The 26,745-nt window shown below is 40.6% G+C and overlaps 1 protein-coding gene across 6 annotated transcripts in view; it reads right to left on the bottom strand.

The window, feature by feature from the left end:
- Nucleotides 1-26,745, bottom strand: part of SLC16A12 (solute carrier family 16 member 12) — an 84,675-nt gene that overhangs the window by 28,542 nt on the left and 29,388 nt on the right. Inside the window, exon 1 of one of the 6 annotated variants that reach the window (XM_070224451.1) lies at nucleotides 344-675. The exons of the other annotated variants lie outside the window; for them this stretch is intronic. The gene's annotated coding sequence lies outside the window, so the exon portion shown is untranslated. Of the gene's footprint in view, nucleotides 1-343; nucleotides 676-26,745 lie in introns of those variants that run through there. 6 annotated transcript variants of the gene reach the window in all.

Below are 26,745 nucleotides of genomic sequence, written 5' to 3'. Positions count from 1 at the left end.
TATAAGTTAAGAACCCATTTGTCAGGATCTCTCAAAAAATACAACTGCATAAATCCAAATAAAAAAATGTAAGTAATACTCTCTGCATTGCCATGGTAACAGCATAATGGACAAAGGTCTATAATAAGTTACAGTCAACCTGGGTAAAACCACAGAACAAGGTACTTCCTCACAGGGTTCCAGGGTGGAGAGAAATGACTTCTCTGAAAGCATTGGTGTCGATACTATTATTAATAATGCCTCATGCATAGTGGCACTGGAGCCTCTTTTGCCTTAGAGATAGGCATTATTTTCCCCCTTTCACGATGATGAAGCTGAAACTCAAAGAAGCGAAGGGACTCGCCTGACAACGCGGCATCTGAATCCAGATGGAGATGAGTAGCTCCGGCAGATTTTGGACAGTGCGCTTGCCCATCTGCCCACCAGATTTCAAAATTGTTATTGAGCATTTCTGTCAACAAGCCGTCCAAGCAATAGTAAAGCCTACGCAGCCATTAGTATGAGGGATCACAACATAAGGAAGCAAGGGAAGCCCACAAGGTTAACACAGGGGTATAAAGCTGCTCACAAGACAACTCGTGAGTTTTCTTTCAAAACAGGTCGTTTAATAGAGTTATATGTATCCAGAAAAAATGCACGGGTTAGACAAGGCTAACCTGGTTTCCTAGAGACTTTGGAGCAGCCTGCCGTTCCCTAGAATATTAACTGAGCATTCTTGTAAATAATTAACCCACCTGATATTACACAAATACAATGGAAAATTCTTTTATTGAGTTAATAGTATACCTAAACCTGTGAGCAAAGGAAGCATGTTACCGCCATGTAATTTTTCATTTTACTAAGCAATCTCCAATTTATCTTATTTTGACATCTAACCACTAAAATATAATTGCATCTCAATCTGGCTTCAAAAAAAGTTTTTTTTGAAACAAAAGAGGCTTTATAGTATAATGTTCCTCTAGGATTACACCTTAACAGCACAAATTGGGATATATTCTCAATTTCACTTTATCCTCCTTGCTTTCAAAAATCTAATCATTTGCAAAGAATTCTTGCTAAGAGTCAATAATTCCAGTAAAGCATCCCATTTGTGGGGCAAATCTTCCACGGTGCCCTCAGTAAAGTTTCCTAAAGTGAGCAGTAGAAAGCTACACATTTCTTACAGTCAGTACGCAGCTGGAGAAAAGGCAGCAGTGGGCCTGACACCCTCTGTTTTGGTGGGCTCCCAACACTCTCTTTCCATTCTTCTTTCCTTCCTCAATCGCTTCTATTTCCAGTGCCTTAACCTGTAGCAGTACCCTGACTTTATAAATTGATTAGCAGCCACGATAAAGATATGTGGAGAAAGATACAAAAAGTGGAAATCAAGACCACTGGGTCCAAATGACACTACTTAGTTGTATGACTACTTAGTTTATGATTCACACTTCCTTTCTCCACTATTTCCTAATCTATAAAAGCAGGGTGTCTATCCCATAAACCAGGTGACTGATTATTAAGTATCTCTTCCCCAATATCCTAAGTCACCTAATAGACTAGACACTCAAAGTAACTCTGACTGACTTTACTCTTTGTTATTACTTAATACCTCTTTGAAGCGGGCAAATCCTCTTTGTTATTACTTAAGAATCATGAAATTTGCCAGTGTCTCTCCTCTCTTTAGTCATTTCTAAAATATTCCTGTACTACAGGTAATATTTTTGAAATATTTCCTGATGTGTTGCCCTTTGTTGATAAGCCAGTCTCTCCCAATGGCCCCCTTCTATCATTAAGGCTAAGCCAAGAAGTGTACTGCTGTAGGGAACAAGAAGATGGGTCCCATCCAGAGTAAATCCATCTATAAATAAGGAATCATAGGACTGTGTTGTAGGGGAAGTTCCCACCACACAAGAAGGGAAAGTACAAGCCTACCCAGAGAGGAAGGGGAAAGGTTTTTTGAAAGGAAAAGCGATGAGCTGCTTGGGTTTCTCAGGGGCCATGTCTCCCACTCCCTTGAGTCTTGACCAGGGGTAGGGATGTGGAGTAGTGAAGAGACAGGAACCCGTGTAGCTGAGGGGAAGCTGCCGCAAGGAGCTACGTAACAGGAGTAACTGTGGGAAAACACTACTTCACTGGGCGCCCTTGGCCGGTGATGTGTCTGGGCAAAGAGAAAGTCAAAGACAGTGCCCACTGACTGTCCCTCACCTCCCATGTGACACAGGAGTGATCCAGATGCTCTCCCACGTTCTTAGTGGAAGACAGCTAAGAGATGAGAAGCAGGCTGTGGCAAAGGGGGAAGTGATTCCACGGCAAATATCCCGAGCCAAATGGGAATCATGGCTGATCCTGAAGAAGAACCGCTCCAAGAAAGAGAGGGAATTCCCCCAGGACTATGTCCCCCTCCGGACATACAGGGAGCAGAAACCATAAATTCCACCAGCAGCAGATGTCAGCATGGCACACAAGGAGGACAAAAGCCAGTACCTCGAGAGCAGCAAGATGAACTTCACCAGCAGAATGCCCAGGGACAAATAGGGAAAATGCTGCTTAGGATAATGAGAACTCAGGGACCTACCTGCAAGCCAACCACCTCCTCCACCATTGCCATGAAGACACATGAATTCTCCCCCAAGCTAGACTCTCATGAAAGAGGGGGTGGAGTAAACAAAATAGAGGGGAGAAATGACCCTTATCAGGTGATTAACCTTGGATTTGGCTCAATGTTGATCCACAAAAGACTGAGCTACACTGAAAGAGATTACTTGAAACTTGCAATGACTGCTAGGAACTTTTTTAGATTGAGGTATAATTTACATACAATAAAACACCCATTTTAAATCTACATTTCAATGACTTTTGACAAATGTATATGCTCAAATAAACACAACCACCACAATCAGGATATAGAACATTTTCATCACCCCAAACATTCCCTTATGCTCCTTTGTCATCATCTCCACCAGCCTCAGAACCCCGCTACCACTGATCTGCTTTCTGTCGATATAGATTAGTTTTGTCTGTCAAGAATCCCGTAAAAATGGAATCACACAATATGGATTATTTTGCTTCTGGCTTCTTTCACTCATTATAACGTTCTGAGATTCATCCAGGTTGTTGTGTAGTTGATTCCTTTTTATTGCTGAATAGTAATCTGTGTTATGGATACGCTACAATTTGTTTACGTATTCATCTGTTGATGGACACTGAGTTTGTTTCCAGTTTTAGACCATTATGAATAAAGCTTCTGTGAACATCTGTGTACAAGTCTTTTAGTGGACATATGTTTTCATTCTCTTGAGTAAATACCCAGGAATGAAATTGCTGAGTCATATTGTAAGTGTATATTTAACTTTAGAAGGAACTGCGAAACTGTTTATCAAGATAGTGTACAATATTACCAGTAACATATTAGAGCTCCTGTTGCTCCAGTATGTAATGGATTCTCACTGTAATTTTAATTTGCACTTCCCTGATGACTAATGATGTTACCCATTTTTTCGTGTAATTATTAACTATTCATATATGTTCTTTTGTGAAGTGTCTTTCCAAATATTATGCCCATTTTTTTTACCAGGTTGTTTGTCTTCTTATTATTGAGATATAAGAATTCTTTGTATATTCTAGATACACGTCCTTTGTAGATATATGTATTACAAATATTTTCTCCCATTCTGTCTTTTGCTCACTCATTTCTTAATGTTGTATTTTGAAGAGCAGAAGTTATTATTTTAATGAGCTGGAATTTATTATTTGTTTTCTTTTATAGTCAATTGTATTTCTATATATTAGTGGTGAATAATTAGAAATTGAAATTTTAAAATACCACTTTACAGTAGCATCAAAAACCATGAAATGCCTAGGAATAAATTTAACATAATTTGCATTCTTGTACAGTAAAAACTATAAGAAACAGTGCTGAGTGAAATTCATAAAGGCCTAAGAGAGAGACATATACCTTGCTAGTTTCATGGAAGACTTGGAAGATGTCATATCCACCAAAGCTGATTGATAGTTTCAATGATATCCCAATCAAAATTCCAGCACTTTTAAAATAGAAATTGACAAGCAGATTCTAAAATTCATAAGGAAATTCAAAGAACCTAGAAAATTCAAAATAATTTTTAAAAGAAAGAACAAAATTTGAAGACTTTCTGATTTCAAGACTTACTCTAAAACCAAAGTAATCAAGACAGTGTGATATTGGCATGTTAGATCAGTGAAACAGAACAGAGCCTAGAAATAGACCCAAACACTTATTCATACGGAGAAAAAATGGATCTCAAGTCTTACTTCACACCAAAACCTAAGTCAAAATGGATAACAGATCTAAACATAAAAGCAGAAACCATAAAACTAGAAGAAAACATAGGAGAAAATCCTTACAATTTAGGGAAAGGCAAATGTTTTTCAGGCAGGATGTAAAAAGCAAAATGAAGGGTCAGCCCTGTGGCCGAGCGGTTCAGTTCACATGCTCCACTTGGGTGGCCCAAGTTCAGATCCTGGTTCAGATCCTGGGCGCAGACCTAGCACAGCTCACCAAGCCATGCTGAGGCGGCATCCCACAGAGCAGAACCAGGAGGACCTACAACTAGAATCTACAACTATGTACTGGGAGGCTTTGGGGAGAAGAAGAAGAAGAAAGAAAACAAGAAGAAGATTGGCAACAGATGTCAGCTCAGGGCCAGTCTTTAAAAAAAAAAAAAAATGAACTCCCACTTTTGCCTTCACAGAGGTTTGTAAAGAAGTTTAGATTTATTCTAGCAGCAAAGAAGCTGTAAGTTTTTCACATCTATGTCGTTATATGAGCAAGATTTGACCCTACCCCACAACTCACTGGAGAAGATTTCCAAATGGACTCTACTACTGCCTCTGCAGTGTGGACGTACACTTTCAGGATACACCACTGTAACCCTTAGGCTACAATTTGAAGCTCTTTTTTTTTAAGATTGGCACTTGAGCTAACAACTGTTGCCAATTTATTTTTCTTTTTTGCTTTTTCTCCCCAAATCCCCCCACTACACAGTTGTATACTTCAGTCGTGGGTCCCTTCAGTTGTGGCATGTGGGACACCACCCCAGCATGGGCCTGAGAAGCGGTGCCATGTCCACGCCCAGGATCCGAACCAGCAAAACCCTGGGCCTCCAAAGTGGAGCATGCGAACTTAACCACTTGGCCACAGGGCTGGCCCCTTGAAGCTCTTTTATCTAGATGCTCACTTCTGTCTCTGTAGAAACAAGAGGGAAACATATAGATACTATTTCTGATGGTGGAAACTCAGTGTCTTCAGCCACTAGCTCTTTGGCTGAGGACTGTCTAGTCCCATGTCCAGCCCATATATATGACTATCTCCTTAGCCAAATAGCTTTACTCCTAGCCCATCATATCACTCCCACCTATCCTAGGATACTATATCTTTCTTGCAACTAACTGAAAAAGTCAAGCTTTCTTATCTTTTACATGCTGCTTCCTTTACCTCTAAATTCCTTCCTTCCCCACCTGATTTATCTAACATTTCTACTTCAACCGCCTCCACCCCACCCTGCTCCCTCAAAGTAGCTGTTTCCCCTTTGCAGACTCTTGGAGCTCTCTGTACAGGCCTCTCCTGGCCCTTAGCAAATACACTGCCATTATCTATTTATCTGTCCCTTTCTACCACTAGACTGTTTAACTGCACAGAACAGACACTATCTTAAGTCATCCTTGGATCTTCCGCACACCACCCCCTCCCTCCCCGCCCCAGCCCCCCACACTGCCCGTGCAGAGTAAGAACTCTACCAGTGTCTAACAAATGAATGAATTAAGTTCAACTGAAAGAAACATGAAAATCACTTTATCTTCATCAAAGAGGTCTAATATTCAGACATAAAGCAAGAAAATCAGCCATTACAACTAGAAAATGAAAAGTATTTAGCACAACCAGCTTCTGTCTAAATGAAGCACACCCGAGAGCAAAGCACTCTTGTCACGGAGGTACCAGCCAGGACTTAGAGCTCAAGTCTCTGACTCCTGAGCCAGAAAGTAAGCCACAAAAGAAAATAAATAGTAACAACAGTTACTATTTGGGGGCAATTAATCCACCAGGCTCTGAATTCACTACCATACATATATTCTCTCATTTTTATCTTCATCCCAACCCTGGGAAGGAGGAATTATGACTTCCACTTTATAGACAAAGTAAAGAATGCTCTAAATATCCAAGATTCAGCCTCAGCCTACCTTCAAAGCTTATGCCCTTCATCACTGAGGCCTGTTGCTTTCTACCGGCCTCTAAGCTCCACCATGGTAGAAGCCATCATCCCTATGTTCAATGTTACGTCTCTACCACCCAGAACAGAGCCTGGCATATATTTACAAATGTTGTGGTTACATGGAAGACTCTCGTAGAAAAGAAAGATATCATGCCTCCCAGTCACTTGACACTTTATTACTTCCTCTTACCAAGGATTCAATGTCTGATTCTACCCCAACTCAAGACTCAAAGCCCCATTTAGCATCCTGGCCTATGGCAAGGAATCACAGAGGACACCATGTGTACTGAAGGGCAGTCTTCCAAGTATGCAATGAGGGAATCCCAATACTTCCCTGCACAGCCTTTATAGCAATAGAGCACAGTGTTCCCACTGGCAGCCTTACAGACTTCTCTCCTGGGGGCAAACTCAAGCTCCGAAAAGGACTAAACCTGGGGGAAAAGTTAAGGAAATTCCTCCTTTGCTCGGGTTTGCATAGTCTTTGGCCCGGGGACCTAACTTTTTTCCACTTGGAGTCTCTGTGTCTTCTGCATTTATTTATTCTTCTAATGCATTTATTTATTTTTGTTGCTCAATGACATTACATATGTGCCATGAAAAACATATTGTTGTTAGGTGAAGAAAGACTAGTGATTCACTTTTTTTTTTTTTCCCTTTCTGCTTCTCTCTGCTTAGTCCTCAAACAGATCCTGGTAACAGGGGAGTAAATAATTACTGACTTCAACCAGAAATTTTTGGACGTCTGTCAGGGATCTTCGGGCACTAAACTGAAACACTGACCTTTGCTGATGCAGCTGCCAAAGTGTCTACATTGTGTGTGAGACTTTAGGGAAAGGAATACCCTACATAAAGACCTAGAATAAACAGCAGAGTGATTTATATGGTATCTGGTCCACAGAAAGGGAGAAAAAGATATGACTCTTGATTCTCATAAGAGGCGGAGAGTAGAAAGCAAGATTCTTTCTCAACCTGTCAGCTGCTAATCCACAGAGTTGCTGATTCTAGGCAACATCAGAAAAACGCTTACTTCTGAGTCTAACAGTTTGTTGACAGTACAATTCATAACCAGGAGTTTGCCCTCAATTACCATTTTCTGCAGGAATAGAGTTTTCTCTCCTATTTGGAAGGACATGGGAAAGAAGCAATAGGCCAGAGCTGTAGCCCTCCTTGATAGAGAATATAAAATGCAGTCAAATACCCCAGCGCCTGGCACAAAGTCCATTAGAAAGCTAGTGCTCAACATCTGTGTGGTTCAGTGAATAAATTTTTGTGTCTAACTCAGAGGCCTTGCAGAACTCTTCAATTCTAATTTTACACTCTTATGGCATATGGAATTATTAGCTCAGATTATGTTATAGGAGAGACCTCTTGGCTGCAGAGGAGAACCGTGGGGTTTGAGATGCATTTCACAGAGTCTTTTTGTTAGTTGACAGAGAGCCTTTCACAGAACAGTGCTGCCTGTCTATACCACAACATTTTCTTCACTCTGTAATCAATGCTACCAGCCATGCTGTTGAAATGGGAGCAACAAGGAGTCGAACATTTCAGTTTGACTGGAAGTTAACCCCTCAAGGCACAGAGCATTGTGGAGAACTGGTGTTTCAAAGAGAGTGCAGGCAGAAGAACTCGGGTCTGCACTCAGAAGGGGAGCTCCCTAAGAGAGGGCCCCTTGATGCTTCAGAGCCTGGAACAGTGCCTGGAAGAGAACAGGCACTCAGTAACCATTTAGTGAGTGAACATCACTGACAAGGCCAAACCTGGAAACAGACCTTCACTGCGAGCTTAGCCCTCTCTTCTTGCTTTTGCAGAGTGGCTAAAAATGAATATGAGCCGTTGGAGGGCTCACCTACAGAGCCTGGCACTCGGCCACCGTCTGCCGCACACTGCACACGCCATCAAATTCCACAGGCCCTTAGAGATGTTGATTTTTGTGCTCTGTAGACTCTGCTCTCTGCTTGAGCCATGGCAGGTCACTCAAAGGACAAGGTGTTGCCAGGGCTGAGAACGTGGTGTACCCTTTAGGGCAAGATTGAGGGCCTGAATTTCTTCGTGTAAATGAAAGAGTTAGAAATGATTTCACAAACATTCTTTCAAGATGTGGGTGGTCATCTTTTTCTCTATCCTGATAGAAATAGTTGGGACTGCAACAATTCCTTCCACCTCCCTCTAGTTTTGCACCCAGGGAAAAGTGTGGTGAACTTTTAACAACAAAGGCCTTGGAAGTAGTTCCCAACTTTTCTGCATGTGACTTCGCGCTACACATTTTAAAATATTTCCTTAGCCAAACATGGCAATAGTTATATTTTTAACACAAGTTATCTGTTCATTAAGAAAATATATAAAGACAATAGTTAAAATGATTTCATGGTATTTTCAAATAAATTCTGTTTTATTTTATGAATCACTAAGGCACTTACAAATGTTTGAGAAATTATGACAACCATATAAGACATTCTTCTGTCCACCGACAATGCTGCATGTACATGTACAGGATTTGTACATCCTGAATTAATTCTGTCATCTCCTCCCAGGTCTGAGACCTCCAAATTAGAAGCCTCCCTCTATTTATTATGGGTAGGGCTAGTGCCTTGGAGAACATAAATTCCTTCAGGTGTACCAGGTATATTATTTATTCAAGGTCCCAGTAGGAACTGGGAAAGTGGGGAGACTTCAACAAAGACGTTATTTATAAAGATGTTAGCAGTGTTCATAAAATCTAACAAAGCTCAGTAGAGTCCCCTGGGGGTAGTAACATTTGGAAGTCATTGCCTTCTCTAGGCCTGAGGGGCAAAGGAAGAGAGCAGTTACTGGAAACTTCTACAGTCACTGTAGAAAGCCTTGGGTAGAGAAAAGCAGCCAGTCCACATGAATCTGACAGTAAAAGAGCCAAGGAAATAAATACACTAACCTCACACTCCTCCTGCCTTCTAAGTCCCATCAGTGGCTGAACCCAATTGATGCAGCCCATACATGTTTGCCTCCCAGGGCAGAGAACAGGGTGGAAATGGGATGGACCGTGAACCTGAAGGGGCAAATGGAAACTGTTCTGCACACCAGGGTAACCTGTAAGCTTGCCCTGCAGTGCACTAGGGCTATGGGTAAAAGACGAAGTGAAGTCCTCAACCAAAGCTGGGACTTGCCTTTAAAGTAGATGGAGCCACTCAAGGTTACCAAATCAAATCTTCCCGCATATTTCAAATACAAAATTCAATTCTGAAACCAACCTTCTCTTTTCCTGCTCATATTTAAGCACTCCCTTTGTTTCAGGCAGTAATCACCTTCAAACGAAGAATTCCAAAATCTGCATCTCCGCCCCGATCGTCCTCCCAAGTTGCAAACTCAAATTTCCAACAGCCCACAAGCAGGGTACCTCAAACTCACATGTCCAAATAAGCACTGGATATTGTCTCCTGAAAACACTCGTTCTTTTAAATGCTTTCACCATTTTCTAAGTAGGCATGTTAGAACACTGAGTCCTTTTGACCCCTCCCCAACTCTCAAAACAAGTGAATCCAACTCTCATCACCTCTGCTCGCATCCCTCTCACTGCCCTCCCTTCTTAATGCCCCATCGCCTTGTGCCTGAACTAAGTCAGAGCCTTTCTGAGGTGGCCTGGGTCAATCCTGACTCTACCACTTTTAGAGTGACCCTATGTAGACTTCTCTGCCACTTACAATTGTGAGCTCTTACTTAATGTCTCAGTGCCTCAGTTTCCTTATCTGTAGGATAGAGCCATGTACAGTACCTACAACTGGGGGCAAAGACCTCCTTTCCATTGATTCCATGTGGCAGTAACTCCGGTAGAGTCAGCATCCCTAGCCTTTCTCTACCTCCTCACTTATTTTTCTCCATAGGAAGAGGAGTTCTTTGTCTGATTCGTGGGTTTGGGAGAAACACTTGCACATGCTCTGCTCAGCCCTTCTCTTCCTTTTTCTTTCACTTGGGATCTGCCTGTTAGTAGGGGGTGCTCATCCTCCTCAGCTCTTCATGCTATAAATGAAATAGGGCAGGCGCCCTTGCAAGTAGGCCTGTGGTTGTTTGCGAGCTGTCAGGGCTGGCGACAGGCTGAGTCTGTCTTTCATACGGATAAAGTATTGCGATCCTACTTGGCTGGTAGTTCTAAGCCTCATTCCACAGTTATCAGTATTATTAGCACTTAAGGTAGCATTTTGATCTCCAGCTGTTTGATACCTGTTTTTACCTTTAAACCGGCTTTGAACTTAAGAGAAGACAAGTGTTTTCTATTAATCCTTTCAAATCCCAATTCCTACCTCACGGAGTTGTTGAGAAAATGAAATGACGTAATCCATATTATATCACAAAGCACAGGCTCTCCCCACAGTAAGCATTCAAATAAATGTTCACTCTTACCATTATTGCTGTTGCCGTTAAAGACCGCCTCCATGAGCCTTAGGAAAGGGATAAGGAATTTAAAATTTCAATATCCTATGATTATTACAATATTTTCTATCCAGATAGTGTAAGAGAATAACAGTGACATTGAGTAGAACTTCATAAATTGCATAAGAAGATCTATCACCATTTCCCCTCCAAAGACTTCACAGAGAGGCATCTCCATGTGCTCTGAGGCTGGGTGAGAAAAATGTTCTGAAAGAACGTTTCTCTGAGAAGGAGCTTTACAAGAGGGCCTTAGGCCACGATGCAGCTGTAAATAGTAACATAACATGGCTCAGAGAAAAGTTAAAAAAAAAAGAAACCCACATTCCTCTGACTGGATACCCCCCTCTAAAGAACTCCAGTGGCTCCCCCGCTAGTTATAATACTGCTCTTTGAGCCCTTTAAACTGTACTACAAATATGAATGCTGCATTACATTTTTAAGCAAATAGAACAGTGCACTTGGCACGGGGTCAGACATGTCTGCCTTTGAAACCCGGCTCAGACAATTACAAGCTGTATGACCTTGACATGCGACTTAGCTTTCTGAATCTCAGTCTCCTGCTGTGTACATTGGCGTTAACAGTCCCCCTTTAATAGGGCTTTAATGAGGATTAAAGGGCCAAATACGTGTAAAAACACCTGACACCTATTAAAATATTCACATATTAACAGATACTAATTTCCTTCCCTATAATATCATCAGATACATTTTTCATCTGAACTTGTTGCTTTCAATAATTTTCCAAATTAAAAAGTAAAGCAATTGTACCCTCTGATAGCTATACATAGCATACAGTAGGCACTCAAAAAATGCTTACCTAAGTTATACCAGGTACTAGTTCAAATAATGACATGATTAGCAAATTATTAGTAAATAAATATCTTAATCATAGCTGAAAGCACCATATTTCTTTTCTAAGAGTATCAAAAGAAAAAAAGTCAAGGAGAGACCCAGTGACTTCATCTTTCTATGTTGATTTTCCCTTATGACATACAGATTACACAAAAGAGTTAAATAATTGAATGGGGGACACTGGCAAAGAAAAAATGACAGGGAAAACAATAAATCCAAGAAATACCAGGCTCTTTGAACATTTAAACTAATTTTCACTTCTTTGTAGTATTTAGTTAGTTCTTTCTTTTTCTTTTTCTTTCTTTTTTTTTTTTTTGCTGAGGAAGCTTCGCCCTGAACGAACATCTATCGCCAATCTTCCTCTTTTTGCTTGAGAAAGATTTGCCCTGACGTAACATCTGTGCCAGTCTTCCTCTATTTTATATGTGGGTTGCCACCACAGCATGGCCACAGATGAGTGGTGTAAGTCCATGCCCGAGAACCAAATGTGGGCCCCTGAAGCGGAGCACGCCAAACTTAACCACAAGGCCACGGGGCCAGCCCCTGGTTTTTTATTTTGAATTGCACACTGACATTATTTGCAGGCAAATATCTGTATACCAAACATCTATGTCCATGTTCTCTCCACTTTTTAATGACTTTTCCTAAGTTGGACACAGATGGCACATCCAATCCATGGATTATCATAAAGCTTTTACAAATGATGATTATAGACTGTAGTGGCACCACAAAATGCCTGTGTTGGGCTATCTCATTCTCAGAACACAAAATGTACATGGTAAGGGTACAATACACAAAAGAGAAGTGCACAAGGAGAAAATGCAAAAAGAATGCATAAAAAAGGGAAAATAATTGCACGAGGAAAGTAAGATTATGAATGATCTTTTCCTATATCTTCTGGACTTACTGGAATACCCTTATACCTTTCTTATAAGAAGTAATAAAACCACTCTTCTTTAGGTGTAACTATGTGTGTACTTGCCATTTTTTTAAATTTGACATCGATTCATATATGCTTCTTTATATATTTGGCAGAGTTGACATTTGCCATTTTATATGCTTATCATGCTTATATTTGCCCTTTTTATTCAAACTTGTCAGGATTTTATCCTCCCAGTGATACATGAGAGGGCTTTGCTTTGGGACCACTCTCTCATACGTGGATTAAAGGTTAGCCCTCACTTCCTTTTTTCCTAACAGGATGAAAACAAGAAATCTGTTTGTGGAAAGAGAAACTTTATAGTCATACTTTAAGGTTGTCTAAGGGAACAATCCAATTGACAGAATTTAGTTTTAGTTTTTGTTTTTTCATATATGTGAATGCATGTGTGCTTGAGTGTGTCTAAAATAAATTTATTTCAGCATGATCTTTCACTATAGTTTTCAAAATTGTTTTCCTCTTACAAAGTGATGCAATATTTGATGAGCAAATAACAGGAAATGAGAAAGTCCACATTAGGACAACTGGACTAGGCAGGACGAGAATGTGATGTTCTTTCTCATGGCATTTTAGGCTCAAATGAGGATATCATCCTCTTTCCTTTGATAAACTTCTTGAGAGAATGCTGACAATGACAAAACTGTCTTCGCTGGGGGCCAGGAGAAGAATGAGTTACTTAACATCTTCAAGATAAAAATAAATAAAGGCTTGAGTTATACTGACTGGTTTTAGACTCTTTGAATGGGAATAGTGGGAACAGAGAAAATAAACATTTTGATTTCTACAAAATAATTGTCTGTAAGATTGGAAAGTACAGTTTAATCATTCATGTCTTAAATGCATAACCTCACTTAGAATAAAGTGTCAAATTATACAAATTCAATTTAGTTGGTTTCTCATTTCTCAAGAACACAACCAATCAAGCACACAGCAGAAAAGGTTGATGAATGGGCCGGGTCTACATTCCAAGGCCAGTGTATTTTTACTGTGTATTCTACACTGACTAGTTTAATTTTATGAGTTTCAAGCCCACCAATGATAAGCTGTAATCACAGTGTGAAGGGAAAAAAGGCATCACACACAAATCTGTAACCAAGTGCAAGACCATTGTTAAAAGCCTAACAGCAATAGAGTAGACGAAGAATAAAAGAAAGGAAGAAAAGAGAAAGAGCAAAAAAAATAAGGCCCAGAAAATTCAACAGCTTGGAGTCATTTTGTGCAGAGGGAAACACATCAACACGCCCTAATTCAGAGCTTCCCCACTAGTGAACAGGGCTCCAGGTGTGATATGGGTCTGTATTAGTCAGCTCCGTTGCATAACAAAATAGCATCAGCTGTGTGGCTTAAACAACAGACATTTATGTCTCACAGTTCTGGAGGCTGGAAGCCCATGATCAAGGTGCTGAGAAATTCAGTTTCTGGTGAGATCTTGCAGATGGCCACCTCCTTGCTGTGTCCTCACATGGCCTTTCCTTAGCGTGTGTAGGTAGAAGGGAGTGGAGTGGTCCAGAGATGGGAGTGGGGAGACCTCTCTGGTGTCTCTGCTTTTAAAGACACAAATCCTATCAGAATAGGGCCTCACCTTGATGACTTTATTTAACCTTAATTACTTCCTTAGAAGCCCCATCTCCAAATGGCTAACAGCCTCGCTGGGGGTTAGGGCTTCAGCATTTGAATTTGAGGGGGACACAAACATTCAGACTGTAACAGGATCCCTGAGCTCACAGGGCAGTTGGGCAAAGCCTCAGGTTGGCCAGAGCCTGGGTCAGGACCAGTCTCATGGTATACTCCAATGTGGCTTAGGAAGATCACAAGTTTTGAGTTCTGCCTTCATGAGAGAGGTTGGGAAGCCCTGCTTTAATGGAGCCTGAACGCACCACTGCACTGCTGAGCATTACAATAATACATCTCAATGACCCTTTAGAATGAAGAAAAATCACGGTAATAACTAATGCTTAAGTAGCATTCACTAGGTGCCACGCCCTGCTCTTAGTATTTTTTATACGTGTTAACTCATTTAATGCTCACAACAACCCTCTGATGTATGAAGTATTATAACACCACAGTCAAGAGGCGGTCCTTTGGCATCAGGTTGCCTGAGTTCAAATCTCAGCTTCTGCACTTTTAGCTCTGTAACCTTGTTCAAATTTCTAAGTCTCTCTGAACCTCAGTTTCCTCATCTATAAAACAGGGATAGATACACAAGTGTACAATTCCAAAAAGCTCTGAAAACCAAAATTTTTCCGTATAAGGGCAGTGTACTCACTTTGTGGCAAGAGCTAAACACTTAGACTTTTTATTTCTCTCTCTTAGTGGAATAGTCTTACGTTTTATCGAAAAATCGATGATGGTTGGTTGACATCAGGGTGCTCCCCCAACCCTGCTGGATTGTTACAAACATATGCTCTACAGACTATAACAAAAATGCCTAGCCTGAAGGATTTCTGAAAGAGGTTTCAACTTACAGTTATTGTGAGAATTAATAAGTTAATTTAGCTAACACACTTAGAACAGTGCCTGGCACATGTGATAAGTGATATATAAGTATTAATTATTATTGTTGTTCTTATTGTTATTATTACTATTACTGCCATTCTCTAGATGAGGAAATTGAGACAAGAGTGATCAAATAGTCACCCAAGCCACAGCCAGGACGTGGCACAGCTGAAAGTGAACCCAGACAGCCTGGCTCCAAAGACGCTTGTCTTAACCACTGCACTTTACCATCTCCACAAGTTATATATGTCAGTCGTGATGAGGTTGAGAAACCCTGAGATAGACTGAGAGCAAGCAACCATGTGGCACATGGAGAGAGTGAGATGGAGAAATTAATTGCTTTGGTTCCAGTGGCTCCCCAGGTCCTGATTCCAGCTGTTCACGAAGTCTAATGGCTCTTCCTGCCCCAGGTTCCCCTAAGCTACCTTAAAGCCCATGTTCTTCCTGTCCATGTATCATTCCACAAAAGTTCCCCTTGTCCTTACACCAGTTTAATGAGTTTATGTTACCTGCAACCAAAGATACCTGAGACAGGTTTAGGGCAGAGCAACTCAGGATGGTGGGAAGAGCAGTTCAAGCAGAAGAAACAGTATGTGGAAAGGCACAGAGGTTGAGAACGCATGTAGAGAAACAGAGCGGAAAAATGAAGAACAAAGCAGCTGAGAGGAAAAACATGAGTCAGGGCAGAGAAGTAATGATAAGCATGGCGTGTTTCCACACAGAAAGGAGCAGCCTGACTACAGCAGCAGGTGCATGCTGGGGAAGTTAAAGAAATTAATCTAAATAGAAACAGTTTTGAAGGAGGCACCAGAATATATAATTACAACATGGGCTTGCATATCTGTGACTTTTCTAATCCTAATTCATCCTTCGAATGGATAGAAGAAGAAAAGTACCTTCGGGCATATATACTCCCTTGGCAAGCCATCACTACTCACTGGAAACATTGCCCTATTGGTAAAAACCCATGATTAAGTACATTCAAAGAGTAGCATTTTCCAAAGATGTGAAGTAAACCAAAGCAGAGGCAGAAATCTCTGGCATTCACAGCAATCAACCAAAATAGTTTTTAATCACTAAGCTCCTCGGTTCCCCATTCTATGCTCTGGGGAAGATGACGCATGTCTTGCAGAGGTGGTGGGCGGTGAGCTCACTGCCTGGCACTGAGGAGGATCTGGGGTTATGTGTCAAAGCCCCACATGGCTTACTAATAAAGTAAAAAAGAAAAAGTCCGCAAAGGCTGACTCTCTTCAGTCAAGGAAGGAGATTTACGATTCATAGAAGCATCATAAAATCTTTCTGGGGAAGAAAACTAAAAAAATAAGAGAGTCAAATACATATGTAAATTATGTGACTGTGACATGTAACAGAAATAAGTCTAGAAACAACAAGAGAAAAGGAAATAAATGAGATGGAAACAGGGCCTCCTCAATACCTTATTTCTCTTTTTCTCTCCTTTGGTTTTTAAGATGGATAATGTGACTCTGAGGAAAAGCTGCTTTTGCAGTTAGCAGGTCAAAGGTCCTAGATCAGAAAACAGTAGATACACACAATGTTCTAGAAGAGATGTGTGTGGTTTCCTGGTATTGAATCAACCCCTGCAGTTCAAAAGATGCTCAAGGATGAGATTCGGAACTATGGGATGAAATGCACACCCTCTCACTGCCATAAGCAGTGCTTCAGAAGCCTGGTGGACGGCCACCATGAATCCCTTCACAGCTGGCTGGGAAGGAGGCTGTGGGCTCTGCGGGATCTGGACAAAGGGTCAGATTCCTCCAAATGAGCGTGACCATCCTGGGGAAAGGCAACAAGGCTTCTCTAAGGGGAAATAACATTTGACTGACTAATTGGGTGTTTCAAGGACATGCCCAGAATGATGTGGCAAATAGAAAATTCAGCATTTTAATTCTATTGATGAATATCATCATAACAACAGCAGCTATTATTTTCTGAGCATTTGTCTCTGGGCCAAGCACTGCACTTAGGGTGTCACATACATGATAAGGATTCAGAAGAGGATCTGGGTACCTGCTCTTCATTGTTGGTGGAACTCAGCATCATGGTACCACAATTTTGTGTAACAGAATTTCATTTTTCTTTCTGAAGAATTCTGTGCCCGTAGAAGTGCTAATAAGGGCTTGAGAACCAAACCCCCTCACCCTCAAATCGATAGGCTATGAGAAAGGTTCAGCGAGGCTTAAAATAAGCTGGCTTTAATTAGTTAGGTCATTGCAAGGCGTATGCCTGGGATAGCAGCAGCAGCAACAAGTCAACAGTAGTGACAGTTTCCTACCAAATGATGCCTTACAAGTCTATAAATGCTCTTTTTCTGAGCAGTTTGGAGGATTCCCAAAGGACCACCTCCCTCTTGTAAAAGAAGTTAGGAGGAAGGATATGGCCTAGGATGCAGAGAGCTCATGGTGAACTAGGATATAAGCCGCACCCAGAGATATCAGATCTGGTTGAGATTATTCTGCACAATATGAGGATAAGTAGAAGCTTTGATGTGACAGAAGTCAAAATGAGACCTGACATGTCCGGAAAGTGATTAGGGAGTGGCTTACATCCCTGTCAGCTACTGTACAGCTTCGTGGAACTAGTCTTTCATGATAAAAGAAAGGGTGATCATATGTTTAACTTTTAAATAGTCATCTCTAGAAAATGTGGGCATATCATAACGGCATTATCATTGTGAAAAAGAACCTTTAAAATTACTCTTGGTATTGTTTTCAAACCCAGGTCATTTGCATAAGGAAACCAGGTCCACTGTTTCATAGACACACTATTTTGACCCAAACAGTACTGCCCAATTTGATCATCAATATCATACATCAGACTTGGTTCCCAATGGCTTTTTGATGTTTCCAAAAAATTATATTCATCTTCTTGGTCACTAGCCACTGTTAAGGATGTTCAAAAGAATACACTAAGTTCAAAAACTAAGGTTCCAAAATATTGTGAACAATGATAACTTGACCTTAAAAATTCCAAAGGTGGTTACTTTTAAGAGGATAATACCATTTGGATACATATTTCATACTGTATTTTTGGGTCAATATTTTACTACATGTGTTTATACCTTTGAACATATAATAAGGTCTATTTCAGATATCATGAAAAAAAGGCATAAAAGTTATTGTTGACTAGTCCCTAAAGAAATCAGTCCAACATGCTTCTATGATGAAAAAAGTCAATATAATTGCTGGTCATCATAAAAGGAAATAGGAATAAACTAAAAAACATAATTTCCCTTGTACCAAACATCAGTATCCATAATGCTACATACAGTTCTGTTCACTTGAAAATGAAAAAATATATAACAATTTCAGAAGGGACAGAGATAGATGACTAAAGTGACTCAAGGTACGAAGGGTATTCATATGAAAAGCAACTAAAAAGTAGTGCTCTTGGGGCTGGCCCCGTGGCCAAGCAGTTAAGTTCGCGCACTCCGCCGCAGGTGGCTCAGTGTTTTGTTGGTTCGAATCCTGGGCGCGGACATGGCACTGCTCATCAAACCACGCTGAGACAGCGTCCCGCATGCCACAACTAGAAGGACCCACAACGAAGAATATACAACTATGTACTGGGGGGCTTTGGGAGGAAATAAAAGGAAAAAAAATAATAAAATCTTTAAAAAAAAAAGTAGGGTGCTTTTCTTCAATAGGCAAAGAAATAGATAAAAGGTTGATGAGCTTGAAGATGGTAAAATCATGATGAGTAAATATGGTGAACCTGGACTTGCAACAAATTGCAGAACTTGCTGGCAACTCCTGAAGCCTGGAAGAGATCGTGTGGGCTTATTTGTAAAACAGCCTTCTCTGTTCAGGATTCTCAAATCCTTCAACAATCCTCCACCAACTGCATGTCCAACAACTCAATTCTGTTCTGACACTATCTATCTGGAGTTAGCATCAGATCCCACAAGTTAAAGAGTTTAGTCCCACAAGACTGCCCCCACTTCAGAAGCCAATCAAAAGAAGTACAGACCACCTGTACTTCTGACTGACCAGCTAGAATTTGGGGTGCTCATGACCTCCTCCTCAGGTTTGATCATTTGCTGGAATGGCGCTCAGAACCGTTTACTCTCGTTTACTGGTTTATTATAAAGTGAACAGCCAGATGAAAAGGTGCAGAGGGCAAGGTCCAGAAGGGTCCTGAGTTCCAAGCCTCTGTCCCTGTGGAGTTGGGGTATGCCACCCTCGAAGCACATGGATGCATTCACCAACCCAGAAGCTCTCTGAACCGGGTTGTTCAAGAGTTTTTATAGAGCTCAATCTCCAATCCCACTTCTTTCCCCTTCCAGAATGTCAGTGAGCAGAGCTGAAAGTTCCAACCCTCTAATCACTTGGTCTTTCTGATGACCAGCCCATCCTGAGACTATCTAGGGGAACACCCTAAGTTACCTCATTAGCATAAACTCCAGTGTGCTCAAAAGGGCTCCTCATGAACAGCAAAAGACACTCCTATCACTCAGGAAATTCCAACAGTTTTAGGAGTGTCATGCCAGGAGCCAGGAACAAAGACCAAATCTATCTATCTATCTATCTATCTATCTATATATATATATATATTTTTTAAGATTTTATTTTTTCCTTTTTCTCCCATAGCCCCCCGGTACATAGTGGTATATTCTTCATTGTGGGTCCTTCTAGTTGTTGCATGTGGGACGCTGCCTCAGCGTGGTTTGATGAGCAGTGCCATGTCCATGCCCAGGATTCGAACCAATGAAACACTGGGCCGCCTGCAGCAGAGCGCGCGAACTTAACCACTTGGCCACGGGGCCAGCCCCCAAATATATTTTTTATTATACCACAAGTATGTTAATGTTAAAGTTTCTACTGAAATATTGAGATAAAATAAATGTGAAAGTCTGCTGTGATGGGCCAGATGACCATCTTCAGAATTTACGCACAAAAAACCCCATGTCAGAGATCTTGGGCTCCTCACCCAGCTTTGAAAACACAAAAGGGCTGGGAGAGAAGAGATTAAAAAGAGGATTTTTCTAAGACAATTTCTTTAGAAATGTGGGATGCACCCACCCCACCTCAAGCTTAGAAAAAAAGAGGGTGTCAAAACTATTGAAGGGCCTAGAGGGAACTCTGCAATTGAAAACACAGTGGAGTGGAATCTGACTCCAGGCCCAGGGAATCAGAAGAGAGGCTGGCAAATGACTTTGACTTTGGCACAATGGAGAGCTGCATCCTCCCATGAATGGTAACTGCAACAGCCCCCACATCCCACCTGCACCCCCGCCCAATGGTGACTCAAAGGGATCAAGAGAGTTTCCCAAGGGCCAGTTGCAGCCCTTGAGGAAGAAAGAGCTGCCTGGAGCCATTACAGTCCTACCTAAGCGAGTCTCCTGACAGGGGAAATGGTTCTCTAACAGCAAGGTCCAAAACCACTACAGAACGAGGAACTGAGGTCGTAGCACCAGGCAGAAGGGAAGTACTACATGCCTCACAGATGTTGTGCCTAGAAGGGATCAGCCAAAAAAAAAAAAAAAAAAAATGCAATCAACCACTAGATAAACAGTTGACAAGTGTACATACCAAGTAAGATTGTGCCCCATTCTCCTAATCCCCTCTCCTACTGAGCCAGGCCCTAGAGGAATTTAAAAAAAAAAAAAAAATTGCAGCAAGTTGGGAAAGAAGAAACATTAGGCTAGAGAAGAGGGAAGGATCACGGCTGCCTCTCCCACTACAAACAGCCAGCTTTACAGTGGCCCTGCCTGGGGAAGAGGTAGGAATGGACATTAAGTTGGATTCTAAGTTTTTATTACTTGTATAGGTTAGATATTCTAATTTCTGAATTGAAACTGTATTTGTGACTTGAAGTGACCATAGGACCATCTGTTACCCAAGAATGAACAGAAAGCCTTGGGACCCGTCCAAGTTTTCATCCGGAGATAATAATCCTGGGCTATCCCCCACTGAACAAGTTTTAAAGGGAGAATAGGAGATGAAAAAAGAAGTTGCAGTTTTAGTACATTCTGCGAGTAATGTTTGCTCAACATACTATATACACAAAAGCAAGTATAAGTTGATAGCACCTAAAAAACATCTATGGCACTCATCTGCAGAGGCAATACTAATTTAAGAATAAATAGATTTGAGAAAAGTTTAGATCAATTCATGGATAATATCAAATAGGTTATCAAGAGAAGAGGGAATATTTGGAAGATGCTGTTATACTTTGGGGCTAACAAGACATCCATGATCTCCCACCAACTTCTTTTCGTTATGGTGTCATACTTACAAAGACACAAAAGATCAACTTCAATGTTTTAAAGCTGTGCATATCGTAATTGACCATAACCACTATATACCAAGATAGAATAATCTATCATGACTATTACTTCATTGACCAAGGCATTTTAAACAAGACTCTACAAAGATGATGATAGACGTATACAGCTTATCCACTAAAGGTTATTATTGATCTTCCCTTTAAGTTATCCTTTATCTTACATGGCCTGAGACGAGAGCAGTTTAGAAACAAGAATGGGGACAACCTATCCCTGCCTTAAAGAATTGCAAAAGTTAACTATAAATAATTTATTTGGTTAAGTCTGCACTACTTAGTCATAGTTGAGTAAACTATTACGTCATTTATAAAATGACATAAAAAGAACAATTTACATTTGTTGTATAGCACTATGGACTTTCTTTTCACAACTATTACTGTATTTAAGCCTCAGCATCTAGTGAAGAAAACAGAGAAGGGGGATGGCCATCTCTTGTTTCTTTTCTGCCCAGCATCCATGCCCTTTCCTTTAGGCAACAGCATCTGAGTTTTCCTTTGGGCATCTTAGCCATTCTCAGTTCACGTGCCTTGGGAACCTACAGGCCCTGGAGAAGCCTGGCCAATTAGAGACACAATGATTCCTTCAGAGACTTATGAAACAGGCAAGAGTGATAAGAGTCAGCCCTGGGACATTTGTTGGAACAATTGGGAAGAAGTGCCTTCTCTGCATGGGGTTCCAAGTCATAGAATGGACACAAAGAGCTGCTGGTGGCCATTTTTTCTCCCCTTAGGAGAGCCTCCCCTTAAAATGAAGTCAACCCAGGAAAGAGAAGGAGTGAGAGGTAGAGAAATACATATTTCTGAAATTGTGTAAACATCTGAATTCAGCTATATCTAAATTCCATCCCTGGGATTCTCTGTTAAGTAAATAAATGAATTAGCTTTTTGCTTTTAATCACACTGAATTTGATTTCTGTCACTTGCAACCAAAACTCCTGACTAATTTTTTAAAGCATTGTTATTCTTGTCTTATAAATATGGCTCAGAGCTTATATGATTGTCCAAGATCATGCAGTAATATGTGGGTGAGCCAGGATGCAAACCCAAAGCTGTCAAACTCCCCTTCTGTAGCTCTTCTCAGTTCCTCAGCTTGGCTCTCTACTCTACACAGTTATACCACCAAAGTTTTACAGGCCTAAACAAATGCATTTTTCTCTCTTTCTGCACAAACAGTCAAATAATCAGATGGGCTAGCAGCCATGTCAGAAGCGGGAGGATCAGGAGAATGAATTTGTAACTTAAAAGCAGACAAATGAAGAGTTCTCACTAAAGTAATTTTGTCAAAACTGACTAGTACCAAATCAATCATCAGTTCCTCTAATGCTAAAAGTTCTAGAAGACTATGAAATTGAAGGATTGCCAGCCACAAGAACATAGTAGAAATAAAGATCCAAGTAATCATATTGGCTCCATTCCTGTTGGTAAGCTAATTGAATCACTCACACACTACATTTTTTTCTTGAAGAACTGTAATACAGTAAATGTTTAGTATCAAATTTTTCAGTTATCTAAAATGAATGTCTGCTAAGATTATTGGATAGTATAAATGTTTTAAATGCAACAAAGAAACCCATCAGTCAAGGATTAAAGAGGACATATCTCTAATTCATCAATAAAACATGTGTTCTATCTCACACTGCTGATAGGAGTATTAATTAGTTCAATATTTCAGAGTGATATCTGGCAATATTTATCAAAAGTTTAAATGAACTTAACTTCTGACCCAATGCTCCTACATTTAGGAATTTGCCATGTAGTAACACTCCCCCAGTGCTCAGATATGTTTGTATAAGAGTGCATTTGCATTATTTCTAACTGCAAACACACTGGAATACTTTTCCATTAGCAGGGAATCCACTGGATAAATTATGATACATTCAGCTTCCAATTTAATATAGCAGATTGAACACACATGTTTATCTCTGATCCCTCATAAAATGCCAGTGATGGTAACAGAATAAAAAAGAAAGAAGCAGGGCCGGCCCAGTGGTGTAGTAGTTAAGTTGTGTACTCTGCTTCAGCAGCCCAGGGGTCACAGGTTCAGATCTTGGGCCCAGACCTACACACCACTCATCAAGCCATGCTGTGGTGGCATCCCACATACAAAATAGCGGGAGATTGGCACAGATGTTAGCTTAGGGCCAATCTTCCTCACCAGAAAGAAAGAAAGAAAGAAAGAAAGAAGCCACAAAGATAAAGAGAACAGGAGAGAAGATGACAGCATTTAAAAGATGTGAACCAAATTTTGAAAGCTGGGAAGTAAATGAACAGATGGGATACGACTTAGCAAAACAGAGAACACTGAAACCTAACCCAACAAAGAAGGAATACAACAAGAAGTAAGCCAACTGCAGAATCACAGAAAGATTCAAGGATGGAGGAACAGAGGACTTCTAAAGGCAGCAAGTGTGGGATAGAGTTAAAATAGGACGATTGATGGAAAGTCTTTCAAAGTTCTTGTTCCCCGGATAATTAGCCTTCCCTTCCCTGGAAGAAAAGTGGTATTTACTTTGTGGAAAAGCTACCCACTATGTTACTGGGGAGAGCAGATACAGCCAGGGGTAGAGCATGAAGGACAGGCGCCATCTCAAATCAGGGGGATTACATGAAAAGCATACAGAATGGTGAAACACCTATCCCAAAACCCTGGCCCCACTGACTTCCAGAACACTAGCAGCCAAGCTTCTAACCTTTGGGCAAAAGATTGAGATACAGCTTTGTAGAAACTGACCAAACTGAGAGACAAGGTACTAACAGCTGAGAGATGCAGGAACTACATCCAACAAAACTGCTGGATCCAAAGCTGCTCATGCACAATGCAGCCCACCAATTCACAAAGCCTCCCACCTAATCAGCTTTTTAGTGTCCCATTCTTAAATGAATAGGCCACCAAAGATCACCAAATACTTAAAAACCTCTAATATAAAAGCTGAGATAGGGGGATTCAGGAGGGGAGGGAAATGACCTCAGAGGAAACAAGGACAACTCAAGGCATGAAAAAAAAGAAGGGAAAGAAAGCTTTGAAAGAAAAAACTATAGTTAATATCTTCAGAGTTAACGATAGTGCATCAGTGAAACAAGAAAAGAAGGCTATAAAAAAGAAACATTTAGGAACGAGAAAGGAAGTCTTGCAGGGCTGGCCTGGTGGCATAGTGGTTAAGTTTGCATGCTCTGCTTTGGTGGCCCAGGGTTCACAGGTTCAGATCCTGGGCATGGACCTAGCACTACTCATCAAGCCATGTTGTGATGGTGTCCCACATAAAATAGAGGAAGATTGGCACAGATGTTAGCTCAGCGACAATCTTCCTCATAAAAATAAATAAATAATAAAATAATAAAAAAAATAAAGAAGGATATCTTGGAATTACAAATATGATAGTGGAGGGGCCGGCCCTGTGGCCGGGTGGTTAATTTCGCGCTCTCCGCTGCAGCAGCCCAGGGTTCGGATCCTGGGCGCGGACATGGCACTGCTCGTCAGGCCATGTTGAGGCGGCATCCCATATGCCACCACTAGAAGGACCTCCTATTAAGATATACAACTATGTACCAGGGGGGATTTGGGGAGATAAAGCAGGAAAAAAAAAAAAAAAAAGATTGGCCACAGTTGTTAGCTCAGGTGCCAATCTTTAAAAAAAAAAAAAAATGATAGTGGACATTTAAGATTTAATAGAAGGATTGGAAGATAAAGTTGAAGATATATCCCAGAAGGTAGACAAAAACACAAAGATATAGAATATTAGAGGGAAGAAATAAGAAAATTATTGGATTAGTTCAGGAGATCTAACATTCAAATAATAAGTGTCCCCAAAACAGAGAAAACAGGAGGAAATACACAATGAAAGAAACACTATAAAAACATACTCCACATTTGAATGTCCAACAAAATTAATGAAAAAACCTAGAACCCCCAATCTCATACTATTCACAAAAATCAATTTCAGCTGTATTATACAACTAAATACGATAGGCAAAACAACTGAACTTTAAGAAGATAATATCTTCATGAGTTAGAGGTAGGGAAAGAATTCTAAAACAGGGCTCAAAAAGCCCTAATCACATCGTCCCATTTGCAACAACATGGATGGACATTGAGGGTATTATGTTAAGCTAAAGAAGCCAGACAGAGAAAGACAAACACCACGTGATTTCACTCATATGTGGAAGATTAAACAAACACATGGATAAAGAGAACAGATTAGTGGTTAGCAGAGGGGAATGGGTTGGGGAGCGGGCAAAAGGCATAAAGGGGCACATATGTACGGTGACGGATAAAAACCAGGCTATTGGTGGTGAGCACATCTCTACAGAAACTGATATTCAATAATGTACACCTGAAATTACATGATGTTGTAAACCAATACGACCTCAATAAAACAATTTTTTTAAAGAAGCCTTAACATAAGGGGAAGAACATTGTTACATCTGACTGCATTAAAATTAGTAACTTGTGTTCATAGAAGGACATTATTAAAAGATTAAAAAGACTAGACAGAGAGTGGAAGATATATCTGTAACATATATAACCAACAAAGGGTTCCTATCAAGAATATAAAAGGAACGCCTATTAGTCAACATGATTAATAGGATAATCCAATAGAAAAAGGACTTGACAGGTGATCCACACAAACGGAAATCCAATGGCCAATCAAAGAAATACAAATTAAAACACAATGAGAGAAATGTGAGCCCTAATGTAAACTATGACCTTTCATTAATAGTAATAATAATGTATCAATCCTGGTTCTCCAGTTATAACAAATATACCACACCAAAGCAAGATGTTAATAACTGGGGAGAGTGTAGGGGATGAGGGAGAGAACACATGGAAACTCTGTTCATTCAACGTGTTCAATTTTTTCGTAAACCTAAAACTGCTCTAAGAAACAGTCTATTAATTAAACAGACATACACACAAACACACACACACACCAGATTGACAAAAAAATTTTAAAAGATTGGCGATACCAGGTGTTGGCAAGGAAGCAGAGCAACGAGAACTCTCATATACTATTAGTGGAAGTGTAAATTGGTACAATTATTTTGGAAAACCACTGGGCACTATCTCATAAAGTTAAAGGTGGGCATTCCACATGACCTCTCCTAAATATATACCAACAGAAATGCATACACAAGTGCACCAGAGCACATGTATTCCGAGAGTGTTTATGGAGGCATCCTTTGTAGAAATCCCAAACTGGAAAAGCCCACATGTCTATCAATATGAGTAATTTGAACACAGGAATATCATATAGTGGTGAAAATGAAAGAACGACAGCTACATGAACCCACATCGATGAATCTCACAAACACAACAATGACTGAAAAAAAAACAAGTCCCTGGGGGCTGGCCCTGTGGCCGAGGCGGCGTCCCACATGCCGCAACTAGAAGGACCCACAATGAAGAATATACAACTATGTACCAGGGGGCCTTGGGGAGAAAAAGGAAAAAATAAAATCTTTAAAAAAGAAAAAAAAACAAGTCCCTGAATAATACAAACAGTCATGTTCCATCCTCATAAGTTTCAT

This window comes from Equus caballus, chromosome 1 (genome assembly GCF_041296265.1).
Source record: "Equus caballus isolate H_3958 breed thoroughbred chromosome 1, TB-T2T, whole genome shotgun sequence".
NCBI classification, from domain to species: domain Eukaryota; kingdom Metazoa; phylum Chordata; class Mammalia; order Perissodactyla; family Equidae; genus Equus; species Equus caballus.
The sequence above is the reverse complement of the archived record's forward strand: the minus strand, read 5'-3'. Positions and strand labels throughout refer to the sequence as shown.